Source organism: Coloeus monedula, assembly GCF_965178545.1.
Source record: "Coloeus monedula genome assembly, chromosome: Z".
NCBI lineage: Eukaryota > Metazoa > Chordata > Aves > Passeriformes > Corvidae > Coloeus > Coloeus monedula.
The window spans coordinates 5484299-5511511 of NC_138822.1; the positions used below are offsets into that span (position 1 = coordinate 5484299).

Below are 27213 nucleotides of genomic sequence, written 5' to 3' on the forward strand. Positions count from 1 at the left end.
AAGAGAATCTGCTTAAAGAAAATTTTATTGATGAGATATCCCTTGTGTTTCATAGATGAGGGCAAGACTTCAGTGTTGCCAGCCAACCAGTTTCTCCTCAAAGTCCTTTCACAGTAAGGAAACTCTTGGAGGTTAAAAAAATAAGTGAGTTGACAGGGTAAAGGTCAGATCAGCACATTACTAATCTTTTAGAGACAGGAAAGTGGAGTTCTCTCAATAGCTGCAGAACACACTATTCTACAGACAGACTGATATTTAGTTGTTCAGGCAGCTGATAGAATACTTACTCGCCTCTTGCAGAAGGACTTTGAAGCCTGGCTCTGGTAGGATAAAACAGTCATGAAGAAGAGGAGAATAAACAGAAGTTCATACAAACTCCTTGTAGGAAAAGGAAGAAATCCTTCCAAATCTGGGAAGGAAAAAAGGGAAGCCACTTCCAGTTCTGTCAGTGGACATTCAACAACAGCGCCTCACTACTGATCATGGACAAAGACTGTGTTCTCAGTGTCTTATTTTCCACATTGCTTTTCTGGTATCTCCTGCTCACTAAGGCTGTGTTCACTGACCATGCTAAATGTACCAGTCTGCCAAACCCTGAAATGATGTTTCTCCATCCCATGGAGAAATAGGTTTGGTGGAGGCAGTGGGCTAGGGGAAAAGGAAAGTCAGAACAGCATCATCTTGATCTTTCTACACTGCCTGCTCACGCTTCTGCCTGTGGCCTTGCTACCCTGAGGCTCACTGTGCAGCCTCCACGGGCTGCTGTGGCTGAAGGAGCAGGATGCAGGTATCAGCCACGGCCATGCAAACCTGACCACTGCACACCAGCCAACCCCAGTTTTAGGGATGAAATGCTTGGGACTGGGCTCAGGCTGGTTAGAATTTTTTGGGTGAGGAAAGATGCAGCCAATCCGAGAGGCTGGAAAAATGTCTGGGTTTGTTTCTTTTCGTTTTTTTTTCTTTTCTCAGCCCAGGCTTTTCTTTCCCTTGGTGGAACATCGACCATCTACTCCACATCAATGACCAAAGGCTTAATTTTTTAATTTAAAACCAAGATCATCCCTTTTCCGGTGGCTTCAAACCAACACGGCGGTGGGGACACCACCTTCGCTGGGAAGATGGACGATGGCTGAAATTCCTCTCTAGCTTCCCACCCGCGTGTGGGCAGCGGGGCTGCCGTGGGCTCTTGTCAGAGGAGCCCCCGCAGATCCTGGCTACAGCCCGACGTCCCCCGGAGACCCAGAGAGGACCAAACTGTCTTCCTTGCCCTTAATGGGACACTTAATCCGCCGGGGTAATTAAGATCAGGGGGGCTGTCAGCACGATTAACCTCTTTATTGCCGGCCGCGGCACCGGGGGCAGCCAGGAGGGTCCCCCCGCACTCCCACCACCCGCGGAGAGTCCTGCACCCTCCGGGCTCGCCCCCCTCGCCTCCGTAGCCAGAAATGCCAGCTCCTGCGCGAAACCATCGCTCCGAGGGCTCAGGGGTCTCCGGGGAGGCTCCCCCCTTCTCTTTTCCCTGGTGGCTGCTTCTTCACAGCCCAGCGTGTCCACCTCGCTGCGGGCTCTCCCCGGCGGCGCTCGGAGCGCGGCGGGGATGTCACAAAGCCTGCGGGAGGAAGTTATGGACCACCGGACCCCTGGGGAGAAGCCTCCCGCCCCGTGCCCCCCGGCGCTGCCCCACAGAACCGCGGTTCCTCCGGCCGCCCCGACCTCCTCCCGCCGGGACCGCGGGTGCGTGTCCGGAGCCCCGCTGTCCCCCCGGAGCTCGGGGGTCTCCTCCGGGACCGCCGCGGGAGGGACTCCCCCTCCCCCCCGCCGGAGGAGCGGGGGGATAGGGCGGGAAAACACTTCCAGACTATCTCCATGAAGATCCAGTTTCTTTCTTTCTGGTCAGAAGTAACGCGTTTTGTGGTTGTGGGTTGCTCTTTCTTTCTCGCTCTCTTTTTATTTATTTTTTTTTTTTTTTCGGTTTGGGTTTGTTGTTTTGGGGTTTTTTCCCCCCCCCCCCCCCTTTTGTTTGTTTGGTTGGTTGGTTTTTAAATATAAGATATAACGCTGAGAGACAAAGAGGTGAATTATCTGCCTCGGCGTTGATGGTACGTCAACATTGCAAAGCCCAGGCGCTCTGCTCCTGCGATGAGGATGATTTATAGAAAATTGCAGGCAGAACACATGCACATTCTGGCAGCCGTAAAGACAGTCCCTCCCTTTCCTTAATGTTCTTTTATCAGCTTCTTAGGAGGTGTCCGCTCCGTTTGTCTGCATGAAACCAGTAGTCTTAGTAGGAATCCTCAGTTTTGGTGTTTTTTCCCCTTTTCCTTAAGAAGGATTCTCTAAATCCAACAGTGCTCCTTCTGCCCAGATATTATCCTTCCTCCCATTTCTCACAGCACTTGTTTGGGATGGAGGGGGGGGGAGCGGAAAGAGGGGAGAGGAGGAGGAGGAGGAGGGAGAAGATCTTTCTCCTGTTTAGTCATTAACTTGCACGGCTCAAAGGAAAAGAAGATTTAATAGGAGGGATCCCGCATGTGTGCTTTGTACTCACGGCATTCTTGCGGATGGGAAGATCGGAGGGTGCATGGGTTTAATATTTGACCAGTACCTGGGCGACCGATTTTCGTTATTTTATTTTATTTTATTTTATTTTATTTTATTTTATTTTATTTTACTGCTATTGTTACTATTTCTGCATTTGGTCTTCAGCTGAGCTGGGAGAGACAATGAAGTTCTAACATGCCTGACACTTCTCCCAGAGTCAGTAAAACCTGAACTCAAAATTTCCAGGAGATCACCTCAGGTTCAACACTCATATGTAACTTCCTCGGAGCAGGGGAGGATCTCCCCCTTCACCCGAACCGGAGCTCCTTGGTTCTAGTCTCTCTTCCAGCCCATGCGAGCTGCAGAGAGCTTGAGAGCTCGAGAAACCCCACTGATGTTCCAATACCAGTCATGCCCTTGTGCTCAAATTGATTTTGCCTCACTCCCGCGTATTGATTCACTGAGTCTGCACGTAAACCCTAATTCCTCCCGCCTCTCCACCCCCATCCCCCTTTCCCCGCTAGACATAACCCCAGGAAGAATCTGACCTGGTGCTGTGGAAAGATTGGAGGGGGGGGGGGAGCGCTGAGGTGGGGGCAGCAAAAGAAGTAGCTCAGGACAATGCTTAATAGAAACGAGACTAAATAAAAATGCAGGCTACAGCCTCTTTGTCTTTGTCTGCTTGCCTTCATCACCCAGATACCTTTCTTTGTGAGCCTTGATCGTTAGTTTCCACGGTTTTAAATAATCAGTCACAAAGAAGCAGACAACTAGGTGTTGGGAGGCATAAAAGTTATTTTAAGTGGAATTATTTATTTTATTTTGCAGCCAAAAAACGTTTCACCAATGTAGGAAGTGATTTTGGTGATAGTAGTACAAGCTCTCTTTTCTCCCAAACGCTTGTGAGAAATAAAAAACCTGGAGATGACTGTCTTTATTTCCAGGAGTAGACTTCAAAATACGTGCCAGAAATGGACAATTTGAGTGTCCTTTCTCCACATCAAATGCGAGCTGGAAGGGGGATTAAAAACCAACCACGTGGTAGATCTGGTTTTATACTTTGCAACCTCCAGCTCCATTTATGTTCTTTACCCTGCTCAGGGAAGATTAGCCTCTAGATGGATGTGTCTGAGGGATCACCTCGGGGGCAGATCTGCATGCAGAAACCGGTTTTTGTCATGGCTGGAAGAGAGCTATGACCCAGCAGAGCGCTCCATCCGAGCGGCTCCCCCAGCATCGCAGGAGCTGCTGAGTGCTCCTGCACAGCAAGCTTTGTGAAGGCAACAGCTTGGAAGGGGAAGATCTTCAGATCTTTCCCCCTTCTTCTCCTCCTCCCTGGCCTGTGAGTGATTCAGTGTCCCAAACCTTAACTTTTTGTTACCACCTTCCTCCTCTTAATCTCCTTCATCTTCAACACCTCCTCCTCTATCACTACCATCTTCTCCTCCATCTGTCTGCCTGCTGGATCTCTCTCTCGCTTGCTTGCTTTCCCCCCTCCTCTTCCACCTCCCTCCTCTTTCTTCTTGCCTTTTCCTCCTCTCTTTTCTTCTCTTTTCTTTCTCTTTTTCCTCCTCTTCCCCTACACGTTGTTGTTGTTGTTAGAAAGGATTCTTGCACCCCCTGGTGCTCTTGCGTTTTGTGTGGTAGGAGAGGAGATTGTCTTCTTTCTCTCTCTCCCTCTGGTTGCTCATTATTCAGAGAGAGACACAGAGGGTGAGAGAGAGAGAGAGAGAGAGAGACGGATATCTCAGGTCATCTGCAGCTGCAGCAAACCAGTGAAGGAGAGAGAGAGAGAGGGAGAGGGAGAGAGAGAGAGGGGGGGAAAAGCAGGGAAAGATGGCGATCCTCCATTGCTGAGACCTGGCAAGGAGCACATGAGACTCACAAAACAACTTCCACAACAATAACAAGAAGAGCTAGGCAGAGAGGAAGAGGAGAGGAGAGGAGGCAGCAGCAAGAGCAGCAGTGCCGGGACGCTCCTGTAAGTTCTTGCAATTAAAACCCATCTCTGGTTTGGCATTGGAGAGATCATCTCTCGTTTGTGTGTGTGTGTGTCTGTGTGTGTCTGTGTGTGTGTCTGTGCGTGTGTTATTTTGTTTGGTCTTTTATGTCTGTCTTTCTTTCCACCACCTTCCTCTGAAATCCATTCATTCGGTCAACGGAGGAAGGAGGAAGAAAGAAAGGAAGAAAAAAAAAAGAAAGAGAAGAGAGGGGAGCGAGAGCGGGGTGTTTTGTTTGAGAGAGAAGTCTCTTGCATGGAGGAGGAGAAGAGGAGGAGGTGCTGGTGGTGGTGGTGGTGGTGGTGGGAGGAGGAGGAAGGCGGTTAATTAATTTTTTGTTGTTGCATTACGGGGGGGTGGGGGGGAAATATGGGGAGATAAGTGAGATACCAGCCGAGCTTTCGGGGTGGGGGGTGCCTGAGAGGATATGTGTGTGTGTGCGAGGTCTGGATGGTGCTGTGCGTGTGGACTTGGATCAGAGACGGGAGACACACGGAGGAGAGAAAAGCTCCGTGCTGGCACGACCCAGGCAATCGGGTGACCTCTTTCTTCCTTTCTTTCTTTCTCGCTCTCTTTCTTTCTTTCTTTCTTGCTTTCTTTCTCTCTCCCAGGCACTCTCCCCCTCCTCCTCTTTCTCCTCGTCCCCTCTCGCTGCCCTCCTCGCCGCTGGCGAGGCTGGTCCCTCACCCCGGCGGTGGTGCCTCCACCGCGGCTCTCCTGGAGTTGGGATGCGGGGGTCCCCGGCGGCGTCGGGGCTGGGGGGCTGCTGGTGCCCGCAGGAGGTGGCTTGGAGGAGGACAGCGTTCAGCTGGAGAGCAGGAGCCATTACACACGCTTGTGCTCTCCTTTGAGAGAAAAGAGAGCGAGAAGGGAAGAAAGGAAGGGGAAGGAGCCCACTTCTACTTGCTCAGTTCCCCGATGTCCCTACCTTTAAACCAGGCAAGGGAGAAGGCGCTTTCTCCCCTGCCCCTTTCTCAACCCACCCGGAGCAGGTTTCTCCCTATCTCTCCCCCTCTTTCCCTTTCTTTATCTCCCTGTCCTCCATTTGCAAGCTGTCTGCTTTGGTTCCAGTCCAGGCTCCACAACACAAAGCTTCTCCTCGCTCTCGCACACATGCACACACACGGTCCACAGGCTCTTTATGTCTTCTGGAGTAACCTTCTCCTTCCCCCCCCGTCCCCCCCGGCTCCTCTCAGCATTGTGGTTTCTATTCTCCACACAGAGAGATCCTCCTGGAGCTTCATGTAGTTGTGATCTGATAGGATTTCTTCCCCCTCCCTTCACCTCCCCTCTTTTGGGGGAGAAAAAGGGAAAAGTTTCATTTGTTTTTCTGGTGTTTGGAAGGGGAAAGACCTTCAAGTTTTGAGTGCTTTCTGCTCCTGCTTTTGTGTGCGCGTCTGTGGGGGTCTGTTTGTCTCATGAAGCTGCTTGCATGTCTAAGAGGAAGTGACTAGTTTGGCAGAGAGCTGTGATCTGAGTCAGGTAAGCCATGTCATGTTCTCTAGCTCCACCAGAAAATGGAGGAGAGAGAGAGTAGACAAAGCTGAGATGGGAAGTGCTCCTAACATTGTGGATGTCTCTCCATGTTTTGAGGCTTTGCTGGGCAGGAGCTGGCTTAATCATGATTTTTTCCCCTAAGGTTTCCTTCAGATTTTTCAATGCACAACATTGTGATGGGTCTTCTCGCTGTCTTCATGCTATCAGGAAATGAGGATTGGAGGAAATTGCTCAGATTCTCCTTCACACAGAGAAACACATCCTCAGGCTTTTTTTCTCTGATGCTTTCATGCGGAGGTCACCTTTCTAGATATTTTTCTTTGGTTAAAGACCACAGGATTTTGGAGGTTGATCAGTTGGCCAAGTAAATAGTGTATATAAGCATATATTTATAGATTTCTGAAAGCATTTGGAGGTAAGTGCATGCAGCTTGAGGCTGCTCAGGTTCTTCCAGAGGGTATCATGAAATGTCTCTTTTTTTCCTAGGTGCTGATGCCTAATTTTTTGGGATTTTTAACATCTCATTTTCAAGAGCATTCCTTCTTTTGGATGTGTTTTAAATTAAGATGGAATATTTCTCTCCACTCACTAGGTTGCATTAAAGTGATACTGGCAAGCGTTTAGTAGGTTCCTCAGAGCATCATAACATACATAATTTCTCTTGGAAAAAGCAAAACAGTTTTCACAGCTGTCTTTTTGGTGTCATAAAATATTCTTTTTTCCTGAAAACTTACAGCAACATTCTTACTGTGATTTTAATGTCATTATGGAAACCTGAGATCTTTAAAGTGAGATAGCAGTTGAGCAGGAATTTGTGTGCTTTGTTTTTAACCCACCTTTTAATCTGAAGCGATTTTGAGTAGACCCAAAGCAGGCCTCGGATCTTTTCCCACCCGCTGAAAAATGCACGTCTGCTGCACAGTAGATGCAGCTCCTCAATAAGTTCAAAATACATCCTGAAATGCATGAGGGGGATACCAGGGTGCAGTGCTGCTGAGCTTGAAGGCACAGCTCCATGGGAAGGTGTGAGTAATGTCCATACATTGGTTACTCTGAGGGATTTAAGAACAAATATGGAAAGATGTTAAGTGGCAGGATGGGGACCAGTGAATGTGAATCAGAACACGATCCCAGATGTGCAAAAAACCAGAAAGATTTGAGGATTGCAGTGACGGGTGATGAACTTGAGATCCGGCTTAAACGTTAAAATCAATGCCCTTGTTTTATTTTTGCTGTGGAAGAAATGTTTTAATGTGTAATCTAATATGCTGTGCAAGGATATTGCTTTATCAACTGTGCATTTCTTAAGTTCTGGTTGCTGATGCGTCACCCAAATTACTGAGATACTCTGGTTGTCTCCATCTTTCAGAAGAGGGCCATGGAACATACCATTTCAGGTATGTTTAATCTTATATTTTGACAAATAGAGAGGTTAACTGCTTTTGGTTTTGGGGTTTTGTTTGTTTGTTTCTGCTGTTGTTGTGGTGTTTTGGTTTTCTTTTTTTCCCCCCCTGAGGTGATATTCTTTGATGCATTTTTCAGTCTCTGCACAGGTCTAAATCAGCCATTGAAGAAAAATTGAAAATTTGCCCACTGACCTTTGGTTATTTGGGTCAGATCCCAAATATCCATCCCCTATATGGACTGTATGCAGAGTGCTTGTGGCTCTCTGACAGAGAGCTGTGAATCTCTCCTCTTACTTCTGGGGAGGTCAGCCCAGTGCTGGCACTACGGCGTGCCCTGCAGACACACTGCCCTTGAACGTGGCATGTGCAATCCAAGAACAACGCTGAGATTTAAGATCAGGATCTTTATGGGAGGGCCTCTTACACCCTAGAAAACCAAACAACATTGCAGTAGTTTGAGCTGGAGTGAGAATGGTGGTGTTTTAATGGTTTGTTTGTTTATTTGTTTGGGTTTTTTTTTTTTTTTTTTTTTTCTGGGTTTCCTCCCTATGAGACTGAAACCTCTTCAGAGAATTATATTCTTGTTAATGGTGTTTCTTGCTGTAGTTCTGCTCACACAGACTGAAGTTCACCTTGCTATTACAATACTAGCTGAAGAACTTTTATTTAAAAAAACCTAAAAACCAGCCAAAACAACACAAGACAATTCTACTCCCCCAAAAATCCCAAACAAACAAAGAAACAAATAAGAAAAACCTGAAAACCCATTGGTTTTTAAAGAAGCTCCAGAGAGAAGATCTTAATTCATGCCATGGTGATGACATGGATGTTTCTCCTAATTAGGCATAAATTTCTTCATTCAGACAATGGCTTTCAATTGGTTTTGGTTTGGGGCACACAGAACCTTTTCTTGGTGCAAGCTCTAACAGAAAGAATAAGCACTGATACCTTGTTCTCCAGTATTTAAATATGCTTTTCTTAATCACTTTTCTCACACCTATTAGACATAGCCTATGAACCACTACTTTAAAAATATGTAAACAATTACTTGATTTCCTTTCATATTTTCACTAGCTTCATACCAGGTTATGTTGATGAGAAACTTAAGATGTCATGTTTACAATTTCCTTCTGTAATTAAAAATACTATTTTGTTGCAAAAGGAAAACTAAAAATACAATTGTATGTGCTTAAGATTGTGAAGAATATGAGGACATAATGGGGTGATGGAAAGGGAAAGCAGGGCAACTGCAAGTGGAAACGGATAAAAATATGATTATTCCAATCCAGTAACCTTTATAACAAATTTCTTAGTGTTGTGAACTTTGACTTAAAAGAGGACTGACTTTTATGAAGACCGATAAAAGGATGATTAAAAAGAGAGTTGACAAGTAGATGACTGTTGTTCAACATAGATGTCTGGACATCTGGCAGATGTTCCTCTGGGCCCCAAGGAATGGGCAAGTTTAATTTTAGCCTTAAAAAGGAAATGGGAAGAACTTAAGTCTTATAATAGTACAACTTACAGTTTGAGGGAGGTTACTTCAGAAGAGCTCAAAAGATGTCTCTTGAAATCTGGAACTCGCAGAAACCCTGTGTAAATCATCTTTTCTTACTGGGTTTTCCCGTTATTCCAAGCAACATGTGTGGAGTTACAACATAAATTGAGATTACCTCAGTTTACTGTAACACTTTCTCTGTGTGGTGTTGTGGATAATTTCCTTAATTGGGCAGAACAACACTGCTTTGAAGTAAGAAACCGCATAAAAAGGACTTAAAAGTGTGAAATTGGTGAATAGTTGCGTACTGTTTATTAACTACTATTGTCCCATATTGAAGCTTCACCAGGCAAACTTAGGGACAAATGCAAAAGTCCCCAGTGAAATAGTGATCTGAAGAAGCTGCTAATAGAGGAAGGAGGTCCTGTTTTTCACAGATCAGGAAAGGTCTACAAAGGCCAAGATGTCTGTGTCCTTTCATGTGTATTTTTTTTCCTTATATTTTGTTACAGTTCCAATCCATTGTAGGAGAAAAATAATGGAAATTCTCCTTTAACATCATATATTTCTCTATTTTGACTCTTAACAGATATTTCTCTACTTTAAAGATTATATATTTTTGTGAACTTGTTCTGGATGAATATGGTCTGCTACCCGTGCCAGAACTGTATGATTTGCTTAAGGTGCATTCTTGATCCAAGATGTGTTCAAGTATGAACTTCTAATTGCTGGCTTCAGCAGAGATGTTGAACTTCATCAGTTCAAATGCTTGCTTGCTTGTCAAACAGCTGCTTCACTCTAGAACACTAAATAACCAAGAAATCTGTGGGCCCATAGGAGGTGAGCAGGAGGTCTGCTAAGTGTTAGTTGAGGAGAGAATGAGAAATGCCATCTTACTCTTCAGAGAGTGAGAATAATTTTTGAGGGGGGGAAAAAAATTAGGACAAGATGAGATGATGAGAGTGAAGGTTGCTTAAACATCTGACTTCTCAGAGAGAGGAACTCTTAATTGTTTAATCAAGAGGTGCTGGAGAAGGAGGTGTGATGCAAGTCCTCAGCTGCTGGCAGAGACACAGTTAACATTGTAAACGGTTGAACTTCAGCGTGGCACTTCTCCAAATGAGTTGACTGTTGAAAATAAAATGTTCCAGAAGAACTGGGAGAACAGGAAAGAAGTTAAAATAGCATGGTTTGTATGCCAGTGCTGAAAGAAGAAAAGGGGGGAGGAAGGGAGATAGATCGACTTATGATAATTATCTTGTTGGTTGTAGCAAAAAAAAAGGGCATCAGTAGAAGTTTCCAAACTAAGAGGACCAGGTTTAATAGAATGTGCTCTTCAGTTTTGTCTTGAGTTTTGGAAGTACTCTTCTGCTTTCAGGTTGTGCTTGGGAAGTTCAGCACATAGGTAAATACAAAAGCACGTGAGACTGTTTTTGGGTTCTATTCAGTTTTGTTCTTTTAACTTTAAAAACAATGCCAAAGAACTAAAAAGTCTGCCCCTCATCTCTTGAGCTTTATTGAGCCGTGCCAGAAGTTGCAGCACAAATACATCTCTAAAGGGATTTGAAGGAGAGGAGAGAGTTTGAGATGAGGAAAGGGGAATCTTTGTGTCTAGTGCCCTATAGTTGAATACAATTTTAAGTACAATATAATTATATTTTTTTTTTCCTGTGCTCTTTTGAGCTCTCTGGGAGTTGAAGATCTTGGTACAGTTGCTTTGGTCAGCTTGAGGCAACATATGTTACTGCAGTAACTCAAAATATCCTGGCCTAATCAATACTTGAAGGAACTATTCTTTGAGCAATGTTTGGGAAAGAGCTTTCCCTTATCATTGGTTTTGACTGCTCTGTAGCAGTCATTTCTGGAGATCTGTTGGTTTTCAGGACATCTGTTACAGACCTAGCAGCAGTGCTGTATATTATATTTTACCTTGATCAAAAGTCTCATCGTTTTTGGCTGGATTTTTTGGTGGTATAATGATGGACCTCCACAGCTGCTGTCTAGGGGAAGTAGGGGAAGTCTAGGGGTTTTGGCTTGGGCTAAAATCAGCTTCTTAGGTAGAAGATGGTAAGATCCATCAAGAGAAGCAATTAATTTAGTTTAGTTCAGCTGTCAGTTGAAGGAAGATGGAAACAGGAGATCTCAGGATGTTCAGGAATTGTTCTTGAGTGGAGTCAAACGCAATTTCTTTAAGAATACTTGTTTAATAATGTCAGCATAAAGAGCTGTAGGCACAGCATCAATGTACTGAGTGGTTAGGAAGGATTTATTTAGAGCTTATTAGGGTAGCAATCATTGCAAGGCCAGTGTGTGTTTAGGACGAATAATTCTGAGAAAGCACTTGATTCACTGGGCTACTTCTATTAGTTTTAAACCAGTTATATTAAGTATTCAGTTCCTGAAGTGTGTCACTTGTTACTTCCTGGTGGAAAATAAGACCTTCTAATTGGGATTATGTGTGAAGAAGCTAAGTGCTTGCATTATGTGGCTGTGTTTTTCCTTCTCCTTCCAGTTCCAGGAATATGCAATTAATAACTTGATAGTCATTTAGATAATGGGTGCTCAGCAGCCCTGGGTGGTGTATTTGCAGCACTTGTTACAGATGCAGGCTCTATGCTGACCTGAAGATTAGGAAGTAGGATGTTCATCAGTGGCATTACTGTTGCTATTAAAAAGGTCTGGAAAGGGGCCTGAGAACCCCAGCTGCTGTCATGGTGTGGAGGAAGTCAGGCCTTCAAAGGATACAAGGATTAGAGCGTCAGGAAAAGTAAATGGTAGCATCAGCACAAGTAGAAAATAGGCAGAGCTATTCAGCAAACAGAAAAAAAGTAGGCTAAAGCATGCCGTAATTATGTGCAGTGGAAACTTGCTGCTAACAGAGCAATGGCATGGGGTAGAGAGGCAGGAGAGAACGATTTTTCAAGACAAAACAAAGCAGACATTGCAGAGAATGATATAGGAAGACTGAGGATTCAGTGTGCTTGTGATAATGTGAAAGAGAAGACTTTGTTTTGAAAGATGCTAAAAATGGAATCTTCTGATGCACATGTGGTCAGTGTTTCCGTGGCCTGGTAGGACAATGGGGGCTTCTTTTGCATTGCTCGGATGAGCAAACCCTTCCTTTCCGCCTGCAGCTCTTAGGTTCAAACAGTGGCTCGGGGTGGTATCGGTGGCTGCTGCGGAAAGAAGGCATCACAGGATATTCCTTTTGGGAAGAAGATGGGTCATCCTGGGTTGGACTGTTGTCATGCAAATGCTTCAAAGCACAATGGCCACTTATCACAGGAGCCAGGCAAACACATTCCTCCCACACACTGTCCCCAGACCTCTCAAAGAAAAGAACAGGATGGGGGCATGTGACGCTTGGAACCTGTGCTCCAGCAGGCACACTTTTTTAAAATTTTCTCCGTATTTGTCAAATAAACAGCAAAGCTAAGGGGAGACTACTTGTGCTGGAAGATTCTGGTCCAAGCATGATGGTGATGTGGAGGGTGGTCCATTTACCTTCTAATGACTGACATGCTGGAGAATTCAACTGAGTGTGCAGCTGGGAAAGGGATCATTAATAAAGGCCTTGCTGTGGCCCAAAAGTCAGAATTCAGCTGGCTGATGATGCTGAAAAGGGTTTGTTTTTTTCCTTTCTGCCTCCCTCTTGTTGATATTAGGGCAGCTGAAATAGATCCTAGGTCAGAAATTCCAGAAGGATTGGTGAAAGTGGTTTATGTCAGTGGTGATTGTTTAACAACTTTTTTGTCATTTCCTTTTTTTTTTTTTTTTTTTAATCTTTAGTTTTATGTTTTTGTTAAACAAACTGATAACTGCAGTCTGGGCTAAACTTGGAACAGCCTGAGGAGTGCTGGTCTTGAGGGGGCTGCAGTGAGTCAAGGATGAGTACTCATCTCTAGTTGAGCAAACTGCTTCTGGAGAGAACTTAAGAGGCCCATGGATGTTTATTTATTTTAACTCAGACTTGGATTCTTCAGTTCTAGTCAGACTCAGCTAGATTTGTGGACATGAGGCTCTTTGTAAGGAGACCAAAGATTTGCTGTCTAGCCCTTGAAACTTGCTCTTAATTTTTTTTGTTCCTTCAACCATCTATCCCCCTACCCAGTAAAATAGGCATAATTAGGATTTAACAGCCATATTGGAAATTAAGACCCTGGTGCTGGATTCTGTTGCTGTGTGTGTTAAAACAAAACAAAACAAGATAAGAAAAGCCTCCTTTCATGAGTGGTTCTGGTGTGTCAGCCTGGAGCAGACCTGCCCTGCTCTTGGCAGGCGCTTGAGATATGAGATGTGGTTACCTGCCACCTTGTTTCTGTGTCACTGCTGTAATTCTGACTGATCCTGTCTTCTCAAGTGTGTTGTTGCTTGCGGTGAGTATGGACAAATACATATATTCACAGTATCTGCTTAGTTGGTGATGCAGCAAAGTTTGGAAGGCACGGTGGCCAACGGAGTCATCTTCTTGTTTTCTTCTGTGTTGTGAGACAAGTGGCGCTGTGAAAACAAATAAATAAATAAAACTTGAGTGTGAAGAAATTCGGAATTATTTCTCTCAGTATTTGATTGGGAGCTCTGATTTTGCATTTCAGTTTTTCCCCTCCCTTCTGTCTACAGCTGGGTGGCTCTGGCTCCTGGCTGTGGGACCTCCAGGACTGGCGGGCTCTGAAGCCTTGCTTCTATCCTGCTCAGCTTCTAAATAGCTTGACAAGTATAAAAAAATGTAACAAATGGCTGATGGAAAATTGAGAGCAGCCAGACAGCTCTCAGCCTAGTTAATTAGCTCCTTGACTGCTGAATTGTTCCTGCCCCGTCATATGGCTGTGGCTTGCAGCCCTGCGAGAAAGGGTTTGGGTTCCTGGCCAGGAGTGCATCCCAAAAGTTGAATTAATGTAACTTCAAGTCAGTGTGGACAGGTTTCTTTTGGTCTAAATGACCTTTTATCTTTGCTGGGGGAGGGCAGTGGGGAGAAAGCGTATCAGCTTTCAGCTCTGTCAGGTCACCTAGAGGCCAAGTTCTCTTGTCTGTGATCAAGCAGATGGTGTGAAACAGCCCAGTGTGCAACAGCACCAGGGCCTGGGCAGAGGAGCACTCCAGCAGCCCTTCTGTAGGTAAATGTGACCCAAGGCCACATTCTTCTCAGCATAGATGGTGAATGGCACCTCGGGGCTTGCAGGATGGGTGTGTTTAACCCTTCAGTGGTGCTGGCTCCTGGTGTGTTCCCATCCTGGTAGGTTTGAGAAGAAGCTGTTGTTGCTCAAGAGCATGTGGGTTTCTCCTGCCAGAACACCCCGTGCATGTGTGAGACCTGAAATCTCTGGCTCCAAGGACATAACTGTTACTCACTGGGACCGCTGAGAGAGTGAGTCAGTGTGTTTGGGTCTTTGCATGAATAAATGAGTAAACCTGAATTATTCTAAAAGGATCAGATTGCAGAGGTGATAAAGCACTACTATGAATTTTCCATTCCACGCCCTCTACAAATGTGCTGCTCTCCTCCCACCGTGGGGCAGGGGCTGGGGAGGGAAGACAAGATTTTCCCAAGCAACCACATAAAAAAACTGCTGAGGCTGTACTCAGAAAATGTCTTTCAGACAATCAGAAGCTGCTTGGCAAGGTGTCAGGCAGGTTGACCAAAGGTTGCACGAGTTGTGCTCCTGCAAAATGAACGTGGAATGGTCATTGCCCTCCATGGTTCTTCAGTGCTTCCACAGGTTCACCAGTGGTGCACAGGAATATAGTTTGCTTGCTGGTATTCTGGTCTTATCTCTGAAGATATTTATTTTAAGAATTCGTGTCTACATAGGTTTGTTAATACTGTACTGTAATATCAGATGGGCTGCTGAGACCTCAAGGGGGTGAGGAATCTATTTTTAGTGTGTTTGAAGGGTAGATGATGTTTCAGGTTGTGGAATGACTTTCTAGGGGGCCTGTCACCATATACTGAAGTTTTGTATGTCATAGCAGTGGAGGCCAGTCATATGATGATGAGTTAGTAACTTAAATGGGACATTAAAAAAAAAAATCTTGCTCTTTGGGGAAATTTTAAAGATAGATGGAGCTAAAATGTCACACAGCCTGTTCTCATGCTTGTTTCCTTGATGTGCTGAAGACATCTAATCCTCTTTACAGGTGAATTAAGCAGTCTGCTTATGAGCTGAAGGCAATACCTGCTGATCTGTTGACATCCAGATTGGAGGGTTATTCATGTCTCAGTAAGACTTTTAGTAATGGATGACCACAAGAACATTTTAGCTGCCCAGGTGCTGTGAAGAAGTTAGTCACATGTAGGAAGTTGGATAGTGGCAGTGCCGTCCTCTTTGAGTGACACCCCAGCCTGCAGAGATTTGGAGCTTTAGGTTGATAATTTCCAGTCTCAGACAAATTTATGCGTGCAGCAATCTGAGCAGTGAATCCAGTCGTGCTCTCAAAGCACTGCACTGTGGTGGTAGCCATGAAGAACAGATTTTAATGATTTGTTATAGTTAGATTTTATGTGGATTTGCTTCCTATTTCCTTTGGAAGACGGCAAAACTGCAACTTTTACAGGATTCTTCTTACATTCCTGGGATTTTGTTGAGTGTGCAGGCATGTGCGCTTTATTTATTTCATAACTGCTCACTGCCACTTTTAGGAATGTTAACAAAGGCTTTTTAAGAGGTCAGGCCTCACCACTGCTGCATTTTCATGTTACCGTAGTGCATTTGGTAGATAATAGATGATGGGAGCTAAAGCCCTTGTGCTCTAAGAGCTCATTCATGTGAATAGTCGCTGTGCTCTGATTCTGAGTTTTCACTGCAGCTACTTGTGTGAGTAAACATTTGAAGATCAGATCCTTAGCTGCGTGGAGTAATTCTTGTGGAGCTTTCAGGGAGGCGTTTGAAAATTACATCTTGAATTGAGGATGCCCTTAACTTTCAACAGCTTCCACCTACATACATGAGATGCTCATTTGTGGTTGCATGTGAGGGCATGGCTGTAGCAGATTTGCAAGATTCAGCGGAAGCATATGCATGAGATAATTCTTTCACTTTCATTCATGTGCTCCTTCTTTCATTCTCACTCTTTCTATTTTGACAGTAGGAGTATGAATGTTATAAATACTCAACTTTGACTTCAATTAGTGCTGGCGTGTCCCTGAAGTACGATTTCACGTGACTTTGCAGATGTTCTAGTGAGAACATTCCTGTTGGTGTGATTCCTGTGGATGATGTTCATGCATTCTGGAGTCCCATCATTAACTGTGGTGATCTTGGAAGCCCTCATTTTGCCTCATTTTTTTCTTCTTAATTAAGGCATTGGCTTGAATAGATACTAATATGGTAATGGCTTGTTGAAGACAAAAGTGTTTTGGATCAGGAAAAAGGCAACCTAGGTCCATCCACAGTGACAGGAGCGTGTACCTTTGCGTGTGTGTACATAATGCAAGTTCCCATCCATGTGGTTCATGCTGCTGTGGTGGCTCATCTGGAAGATCATTTAAATATTTACTCCAAGAGATCTTGTTCTCTGTTGGTGTGAAGCAGCGTTTCCAGTTATTTTTAGGCCATTTCCATCTTAGCAACCCTGTTGGAGATAAACCAGATACAAGTGCTCCAAACCATCCCTGCGTTTCGGTAGAAATTAATAAAATAAAGTTTAATGGTTTGGTCCCAAGGGGAGAGCAGACCATCTGGTTAACAGAAGGTTAGGCAAAGCAGTACAGCGCTGAGAGTGCCATAAACCAGCCCGGAATATCTGGTGGTGTGTCCAGTTGCTGCATGTATTAAGCGTTGAAATGGTGCTCTGGGATCTGCAGAGCCAGCAGTTCTGTTACCACTGCTGTGACGCAGGAGATAATTCTGTTGGGCAAGCATCAGCATGGGGGTGGATCTACAGCACAGGATGTGTAATGTCAACATGAAGCATGGGAGCTGGCAGTAAGAAGGAAAGCAGCCATTTCATGCCAGTGCAGGAAGCCCAAATAGATTTTTTTTCCCCCCCTTCTGCATCTTGTCCTTTTGTGCTGCTTTCATAGTTGGTATTAAACGACTATCTTCTGCTTTGTCATCTGAAAACTTCAGCCCAGCAGGGCTCCATTTCTTCCTCTCTTTCTGAACCTCTGGGGGCTTTTTTCCTTGGTTTTGTTTTGGGGGTTTTTTTTGGGTTTTTGTGTGTATGTTTCTTTTTAAAAAAAACAAACCAAACACAAAGCAATGAAGTGCACTCCAAAGGCACGTCAGATGGATTATAAAAGGGGCTGGGGGGAGGCTGAAGGGCTAAGCAGAGCTGGAGAAAGAGAAGCGTTCAGTCATGTGCAAGTCCTGAGCTTCCGATGAAGCTCCACTGTAGATCCTTTTGGCTTTAGTGCAGACACAGTTTGTTCAAAAGCTGTAACCATTTGGGAGCGTTGAACTGCAGCTGCGAAATGCAGAAGGTATGGAATGCTGTGATACTGTGTAGACCTTGAAACTCTGTAATTACTCAGAAACTCTAGGAAGCTACTGTAACTGTTCCTGCTTTCTTTTTAGCAGAAATGCACTTTTAGAACGCCTTTGTCCTATTTGGCTAAAGCCATGACACCCTTTATTTTTTTTTTTTTTTTTTTTTAAGAGCCAAATATTGTTACATGTCTATCTAAATCTGCAGAAAGAAGATTCTAAATAAGCTTGCTAAGCATTCAATGGACTTAAAAAATCTGGTGGTATGTCTTCTGTCAGCTCAGCCACACACTGGTCAACTGGTCTAGGGTTTTTTTCCACCCATACCGTTTGGAGATACCTTCCTGTAGCTGCAGCTTGAGAAACTCCAGAATACCAGAGCTTGCTTCTTGATGGACACAGCAGAGCTGAACTTCATAATCAGAGCTCTCATGGCTTCCATTGCCTGTTCAGCAGGATCTTCAGAGAATATATTACAGATCCCCTTGAATGAATCCTTGTCTTAGACACCGTTCCGTGGCAGCCCTGCAGAAGCATGACTTCCTTCATGTGTTCCTAAGAACTGGAGTGGGAGTGTGGGAGTAGTCAGCCCACAGGTATGTTTTCCCAGTTGCAACTTGGTGATGGGAGGAGGGGATGCACATAAAACATGGCTTGTGTGTGAAGACTGTTTGTTCTGTTCTGCAGTAACTCCATCCTTAAAACTGCCCCACTGGCCCCATTCAGATTTTTTGGTTGGAGCTATGGGACTCTGGCACTTCTGCATAGGGCTCTTGCAAAGAAGTGGCACTGAGGAGTTATCTGAGACTTGAACACCATCTCTCAGGGCAGAACTCTCTCTTGGTTCCATAGATATGCCATGGTGTGGCTGTTTCATCATCACAAGTGTTAGGGATGCAGGCAAATCAAAAGATTTTTTAAAAATAAAGTATGGCCACCCTGTTCTGTCTATCCACATAATATCCATTGCAGGTTGTATTTTGTAGTGGCTGGTTGTTTTGTGCCTTTTCTAGTGGCGTTGGAACAGTTTTCAGAACATGCTGGAGGAATGTTCATCAGAGGTTCTTCTTCATATGCAAATGAACAATGCCACCAGATAATTGTCTGCACGTTTTCTCATACACCATCTCTGTACTGCGAAGAAAATGCATTGTCCTTGACTTTTTCCTACTGAAAAAGGTGCTACTTGCTGAAGATAGTTTATTATAAATAACTACTAAGATGATAATCTCACCACAGCATGCTTGGCAGTCTTCCACTGAGTTAGCCTGTTTCAGCAAGGAGCTGTCGCTTAAGATACAAAGCAATCTGCAGGGACATATGATCACACACACTGACTGTTTTCTCAGTCATCATGGATGCCTTATCATTTCCTGTGTCTGTAATTAGGAACTGGAATTATTGTCTGGTAAACCAGCAGGATCCACCACCAGAAAGATGGACCTGAGTTCCCACCTCACAAAGATTTGGTTGCAGAGAAGTTCTCAGTTATGGAGGCTCTAGTAGAAGAATGTCTGTTAGACATGGGCTTTTTGCCTTTTATTTTTGTCACAAGGATAGATGTGAATTACTGGGGAAACTCTTGAGAGATATATATATATAATGTTTACAGCACTCATTCCTATTTTAAATTATGGAGAAATACAAGCCTACCCCTGGTAATAGTGTAGAGAGGATTTTTTTTTTTACTGTTTGCTTTGTTTGGCTAAATAATGGCCTCAGGATCTCTGAATGTTTCGTTTCGTAGAGATACTGTCCAGAAGGAAGACTGTGATAAAGAGATAAGAGACTGTATCCATTTTTTATGAGAGTGTAGAAAACTAATATTAGTATCCCAATATACTTAGTGGGAAGATTTAGCTGTAGTCACATAGCTCGATGGTGTCTTTTTTGAATTTGAAAAGTTCACAGTGCTTTGTGCTACGTGGCTGTTGAGTTACCATGTTATTGCAACAGTTATGTGGTGGGTATCAGTGGCTGCTGTATGCAAACTTCCTCTCAATGAGGGTGCTGGCAAGTGTTCACCTTTTATTTGTCTAAAAACAACTGGATCGGGCCATCTCTACTGCTTTGTTGACAGTATAATATGAGTCAGAACTTTTTCTAACTTCCATGTTACTCATGGATTCTCCTCTGTGGTGCCTGGTGCTTCTCAGTCCTAAAAACTTGTCTTTCAAGCTTGGGCACCTGCGGTTGCTTAAAAGTGTGGAATGTGATATTTAGTGGAGGCCCTTGGTAAGATTGAGGTGGAACAAATGAAGATATCAGCAATTATGATGGACTTCCTTTTCTACTGGATTTGGCAGATGATGTTAAATCCATGTATCTCAACGAGATCAATGAGAAAGCAAACATGCTTTCTCAAAGAATTTAGTCAAAGACTGACTTGCAAGGCTTAGTATCAGCCCTTTTTTCTCCCAAACCTTGAAAGAGTTTGGAATTGACTCATCTGGACAGAGAGATGCTAAATCTTTATCTAGTGATGGTATCCTTCCCTACAAACTCTACAGAGGCTCTTCTCTTTCCCTGTGAAGTTGTGGGAGCAGATTAATGATGGAACGGGCTCTGCTCTCACATAAGATAAGGGAATCATTGGAGCTGGTTCCTGATGTTTGATGTCCCAGGTGTGACCGTGGACTGTTCTTCATATCAAAATCTGACCCAGATGCTTTTACACTTCTAGGATGGCTCTTCAGAGTCTGTCATGTCCATAAGTCACCTGCCCTGGGCGACCTTGTGTCTTTAAGGAAAATCCCATGGAACAGTAAGCTTCCACCTTACTGAAGGACACACTCTGAAGAGCCAGCTCATTAGGCAAGCTTTGAAGGGTGTGCTCTGCAGAGCAGCTTCCTGTTATTTGGTTAATGGTTGACCTAGTTCTATTGCCATATGCCTCCTGGAACGCATTCTATTATAAAATATGTGCTAAAGCAAGACTGGGATAATAGATGGAACGTCAAAGCCTCTATGAGACAGAAATCATATAATGCTGTTGCGTTTTGGACGTAGTTACTAAAAATGGCAGTATCTTCATGGAGCTGTATTGATTCTGATGGCAAACTCAGGAATGTTGAACACAGCCACTCACGTATTTTTTTTTTTTTTCCCAGGCTGGCCTTGTACAAAAGGTTTGTATCAATAATTCCCCCTGCTCCGTATGTGAAGCTAAAGTTAGGTAGTGAAGCATTCAGAGTGATATTACAGCTGTGAGAAAAGATTAGATTAGATTTGGCTAAAGGCAGGAGGATTTTTTCCCTGTGGTAGGTGTTTTTTCCATTGCAACCATTGGATTAGCAAATTTTTTTTCCTTTTTAAATGCTGGCTGGAAGCCAGAAATGGGTATTAGAGCTTTTACCTGATAACAGAGACAGAATACTCACACACATACTTGCACTTAGGCAAAAATATGAGGAATTTGGAGGTAGTAGGTAAAGTTCAACCTCCAGCCTGAACGAGGCTTTGCGACACGCTGAAGTTCTGAAGAACTTGCTGGCTGTGTTTTCTGGTTGATTTGGTTTTCTGCCCTAGGAAGAGGAAGGATGTATGATAACGACTGTTTTCATAAGCAAGTATGGTAGAACAGGGGGAAGGGAAAGCTAAAAGCCACGTTTTGTAACCTCTTCAGAGCTCAGCACTCTATCAGTAGATGTGGAGATCTGTTTTTCCTCCCAGTGTGCTGGAAGCTGAACTGCTCACCAGACAGTAATTCCACGGTGTGTGTTCACACAACCTGGCAGTGGCCAACCTTTGTCTCTTCGCTTGCAGATGGCTTGCAAGCAGTCCAGGTGTGAATTCTGGGCAGAGGTATGTCACCACAGTGGTGGGGGGGGCTGGGCCCAGCCTGATTTGTCTGTGTGGGATGCAGTAAGCTGTCAGGACATGCAGGTGCTGCTGATGGGCAGGAGGAGTGCCCAACCTTCAGAGAAGTGGTGGGAGTCATAGTCATCTCGTGCCTCTCTTAAGTCCTTCAACCTGAGCCCGTTTAGGTGCATCTTCTGACTACGGGCTCATTTGTGTGAGGCTGGGAATATTTCGGCACGTTTGTCTAGGATACATGTAGCAACAGCACTGTGCAGTTTCCCCTTCTTCCTTAAGTGTGCAATACTGAACTGAGTTTTTTTGTAGGAGAGCTGCCTGGTGGAAAACAAAACTGCAACATTTTTAGCAGGACGTAATGTGTTGTGTGAGCCGAAAATCATACTGGTCATGAAAATAAAAAGGAGAAAAAAAAAAAAAATCTCTGCTCTGCGACTGACACAAGCACAGCTATTTGTGCAACCTGATCAGAACAAAGGATAATGCTTCTGCTGCAAGATCAGACAGATCTGACGTTTCAGCAGGCTGAGCAAATGAATGGCGGAAGTGGTCCGCCTCCTCTTATCCATTGTCTCAAAGATGCAGGCTCATGGAGAAGAAAGGGAGTTTGAATAGGGCTTCTGAAGGAATATGCTGCTTTGTGTTCTGTGGGAAGAGAGCAAGGAGGAGTTCTAGAAGTTCTCTGCATTGGCAGGCTGACAAGCTTGTAGCAGGAAAATGTGGCAGTGGACTACTGGTATTGAAGGAGCACTTTCACTTCTGTAGCCTGCATAGAAAATCTGATCTGTAATTAGGAAACTGCTGAAATGTTCCAGGCCTGGAATATGAGACCAAGCCTACCTTGAAGGATACTCAGTGGATCTTTAAATCCACTGAACTATGACCTCCTAGCTGAGACTTTTTCTATACTTTTCTTTTTGGTTTTTTGTGTTTTTCTTTTTTTTTTTTTCCCCTTTTGTTCTTTCCCTGTGTCCCCTAAATAGCTTGTCTGTGTTTTCTGGGATACCTCTCAGTTGTGCTTCTGATGGGACTTTTGCATAGGAAGAGCTGGACTGATGAAATTGCTGGGACAGTCAGAACCTTCTCCTTGGGAGATTCTTGTGGTTTCTCTTGCTCCAGCTGTCAGATTAACCCAACTGGGATTTTAGTAGCAATCTCCCTTTTTAAAAGCATAATGAAGCCAAGGAAATGTGAGAAGAGTGAGAGCAGGACAGGAATTTTTGATAAGCTGCGTAGAATTGAGGGTTACTTCACATTTCAGAACTATAATATATGACTTCCAGCCTCAAGGGGTATTTCAGCTGAGAAATGAATCCTTTGGAGGGAGGGGTGTAGAATTTATATCAGTAACCTGGCTGGTTAGATCTCTGTGTATTACCTTTTTGCATGGTCACTGGGACTAGAAATTGCTAGCAGTTAGGTGCACCATGATTGGAAGGCTTTCATATGGAACCAGTTTTCTTTAAAATAGAGCATTCCTTGGCTCAGGAATCAACAGCTGTAATTTTTTTTTTAGCAAACATGCTATTTTCCCTTCTTTGAGTTAATGAAGATTAGATTTGTATCTCTGCTAACACAACTGGTCTTGGCCATCCACAAGATCCCTTCTGCCCTTTTTTTCCCCCCACATACAGCCTAGAAGATTCTGTCAATTCAAAAGAGACATAATTAATTCCTCAGGATGCTGACAGTCCATCATCAGCATGCACTGGGAACGAAGCTGCTGCTTTAGAAGCCCACTTAAAAAAAAGCGCATCAGAAAGTCATCAGACTCTCCTGACTGGAAGCCTGTGTTGACACTTTCAAATGTGTGATGGCTGGGCTGCCGTGATTGGCATGTTTAGTATCCAAAAGCAATTGTGAAAATTTGCGGAATCACACAGAATCACAGCAAGGATCAGGTTGGAAAGGGACCACTGGAGGTCATCTGGTCCAACCTCCTGTTGTCTCTTTTCAAGAAACAGCCCCAGCTCTCCCAGCCTTTCTGCATGAGGGAGATGCTCCAGTGCCTCAATCACATTTGTATCCTCTGTTGGCCCTGCTCCAGGAGCTCCATGTCCCTTCTGTGCTGAGGAGCCAGAGCTGGACACAGCGCTCCAGAGCTGCCTCCCAGGGCTGGGCAGAGGGGCAGGATCCCTCCCTGACCTGCTGGCAATGCCCTTCTGAGTGCACCCCAGGATCCCATTGGCCTCCTTGTGCCCAGGACATTCTGCTGGCTCAGGGACAGCTGTTTGTCCCCCAGGACCTCCAGGTCCTTCTCTGCAGAGCCGTGTTCCAGCAGATCACCCCGGCCTGTGCTGCTCCTTGGGGTTATTTCTGCCCAGGTGCGGGACCCTGTATTGCTGAATTTCAAAAAGTCCTGCTCTGCCCATCCCTTCAGGCACTCGAGGCCCTTAAGAATGGCAGCACAGCACTTTGGGGCATCAGCCACTCCTAGTTTTGTATCATCAGTGAACTTGCTGAGGGGACACTCTATACCAAGCCATTAAACAATACTAGACCCAGTATCCAGCCTTGGGGACACCACTAATTACAGGACTCTGTGCCACTGGTCACATCCTCTGAGACTGCCCTTCAGCCAGTTCTCAATCCACCTCACTGTTCCCTCTGTTTATTCTCAGCAGAGGCTAAAAAGCCATCCCAGAGGATGTGCCATACTGGATTTGTCCCAACAACCACCAGCATGAGTTTCTAGCGTCTTTGACCTGAAGGGAGTAATACTGGGGACAGGAAATAATACCACAATATTGCTCCTTTATTCAACCACGGCTGCAAACTGTGTCTAAACTAAGTCAGTGTTATTTGGACAAGATGATCAAAAATGTTTATATTCCAAAACTGTCCTGTGGAAGGAGATCAGTGAGCTTTCAATCCATGCCTGAGTGTGAGGACAAGGGGAAAAAATCTCATGGGTGCATAGAAATCTCACCAAAAAAAAAAAAAAAAAAGAGTGCTCTCTCAAGTGATAAAGTTTTGGGTCTAAAAGTGAAAGAACAGTATCAGCCTGCCACTAAGCAGAGATTAAAAGGTCAATTGTGTATCAGTGAAGGCTGCAAAATGATCTCTCACTGTCTTCTGCATACTCACCTCTTCAAGAAGTAGGAGGGACAGCAGAGGATCTTGGCTAGGTTTGGAGATCTTGAGAAAAGCATCCTTTGAAGCTGTTACCAAATTTATGTTAGGCAGATCTTATCTTTATGGGATATTTTTATTATTTTCTTAGTAATAGATCTCTTTAAGATATAAGACAGTTGGACCAATCACTGCTTTCTGAAAAGTCAGAGCGCTGTGCCAATCATAAAGCAGATAACGTTTTTGCCAAAAAAAAAAAAAAAAAAAGAAAAAAAAGCAGCTATATTGTGACCTAAATCAAAGAGGAAGCATGGGAAGCATGGAGGATTGGCTTGCATGAATGACAGCAGTGTGCTTGGGTTCTCAGGCATCTCTTAGGTCAAGCAGAGTGGATGTCTGAAGTTCCTGTGGACAAAACTTGAATTTTGGAATTCATCCATTGCACACAAAAGACTACAACAGACCTTTGGGTTGTCGTTGAACGTTCACAGTGGAGCTGAGCTGAAGGAGACAAATGATCAAAACATGTATTTGCACCATCTTTAGATCTAAGTCTGACATCTTGTGTGGTTTGCTTTTTGTTTGTTTCTGTTTTGGTTTATTTCCCCCCAAGTAAAAGGGATTGAGAATTGGGTCAGTGCCTCAGGGATCATCCAGATGGAGGCACCTGTTTTTTGCAGCTCTAGGAGAGAGGGACTGTGGGATGAGAAAATTCCATGCAGGCAGTGCAGGAGAGTCATAGATCCCACTGGCCATTGGCTTTTCTGGCATATCAGAAGACTTTTGGATCTTTCCAAGATTGAAGTAATGACCTTGCTTTGATGTATCAAACAAATAACACCAGTGCTGTGCCTCTGAGAACCCTTGATCCCAAAGAGATAAGCAAGGGTTTTCCTTTGTATTTTGGACCCATTCCATTCAAAACAAAAGCATCCCACAGGTCAGACAAGAAGGGTATCTGACAGGATTTAAAGAGACTTTTCCTTTTTTTCTGTCTGTTTTCTACACCAGTAATTTATATTTTTTAATGTGTCAGACCTAAAAGCTCATTGTTCAGTTTGTATCTGCAAAAGATAGGAAATGTGGAACAGAAAAAGCTCTGTGACTCACTCAAGAAATGTGTTGGCTTTGTAGCCTGTGTGGGCTTAGAGGGTCCTGTCCTCCTTTTGAATTAAAAAAAAAATACAAAAAAAGTGATCCTGCAAAGTAGTAGATATTTAAAACAGTTAGAACAGCGGACTAGGCTGAAATGCTGGGGATAGTAACAGTTTGAAGTCTAGAAAATTGTGCTTCATCATGAAAGCTTTCAGGTAGTCCATTCTTTCCTTTCAGAGGTTTTCAGGAGTGACATTTGAAGGACTAAAAGCAGACAATTTGCTAGTCTGTGTCCAGGATTATTGGAATCTGGAGTCTGTACTAAGCTGTATAAAGCTGCAGTGGCTGGAACATGAGACTAGAAAAATGCTCATTATGTAAACAATTTTTTATTTCTAATTTAATGGTGCAAAAAAATTAAGAGGTACTGGAATTTCTGATGGACTGTCAGAAGTTGTAAGGGGTCAAGTGTAGTTTCTCTTCAGATGCTGTGGTGGGAGACAGGCTTGATTGGGTTGGTTGTGGACAAACTGTGTGGCTGTAGAAGGTGAACTTTCAGCAAGATGAGTCCCAGTGCTGTTATCTCGTGTCAGTTTAGGGATTAAAGCACAGCTGATGAGAATCCTGCCATGTGGAGCTGCACGGAGTCCAAGGAGGTGGTTGTGTTCTACCAGAACATGCAAGAAGATTCCTTCTCACCTGGCAAACGAGCGGGAAGCAAATTAACCAAACTGAGTGAAATGATAAGGCTGAATGTGGGTTTGTAGTTATCAGTTTGGGCTTGATTATCTATAGTGGGTTTTCTTCCATATCCCCGTTTTCAGCTTAAAACTATGGACCAGTGATTTGCATTTTGTTCTCCAAGTGGAAAAGTGGAATCTGTGCAGAAGGTGGGTGGAAGTTGATCCTCTTCATAGTCAGATGCATTTTTCTGTTGTCTCTACAGCAGAAGAAAAAATGAAATAATTTTTTTTTTTAATAGTCCTGACAGAGCTACTGTAGACTTTCACACAGTGATTTCTACAGGATAAATAAATCCCCCAGAAGGAAGATCTCTGGTTTCCTCTGGAATTTAGCAGCACTTTAGTCACCCCAAACTTTCGTCCTGGTTTTACAGATGGGAACCGGAGGCTTTTGTCCTGTAGTTACCATAGAAGAGGTTGTTGCACAAAAACCCAATCATAATTTGTCAACATGCCAGTCTCCTAGGGTAACCTAACATTCTACTCTAGGTAGCCCAACCAAGCCATCTGAAATTATTACTAGCAGTAGTATTATTATTGTGAATGCATTTCAGTAGATTTCAGGGTCTCAGTGATTTCAGTAGTAATTGGTTTCATATTTTTTTTGTTAGTCATCTTTCAAAATCTTAGCCTTTGGAGTGTTAAAGGTGATAAATCTAGGCAACCTAGAGATTAACTCATCATCTGTGCTTATGAAAGACTTTAACAGTAAGCACTACCATTAGATCCTCTTTTTTGATAACTGATGAAAAACCAAGTCAGTTTCAGGGGAAAAATAGTACATTAGCCTGGCTTTGAAGGTCAGCAGTAGAGGCCTCACTGTAAATGCTTTTTTTTTAAACTTTATAAACCAATTACTACGGCAGGATGAAGGAGAATTTTGATTCCCTAATTGGCAGATTGTTTTCAGTTCTTAATTTGTAGTTTCAGTTTTGGAAGATTTCTTTCCAGATTCAGAACTCTGTATGGCAGTAGTGTGACTGAAAGAGCTAGAAGACAATGGGAGAAGAAAGGTGGTCAGCAATGAAGAAGGAGACAGATGTTGAAGCTTTCCCCCCTTGTTTTTGGAGTGAGTGACTATTTTAACCTGTAAATAACACTCTGATTAGTGGTGTCCCATCA

At 43.9% G+C, this 27213-nt stretch overlaps 1 protein-coding gene across 1 annotated transcript in view; it reads left to right on the forward strand.

Moving 5' to 3' along the window:
* Nucleotides 1-4423: 4423 nt before the first annotated feature.
* Nucleotides 4424-27213, forward strand: part of ZNF462 (zinc finger protein 462) — an 87914-nt gene continuing 65124 nt past the window's right edge. The window contains exon 1 of the mRNA XM_082301945.1: nucleotides 4424-4522. The gene's annotated coding sequence lies outside the window, so the exon portion shown is untranslated. The remainder of the gene's footprint in view (nucleotides 4523-27213) is intronic.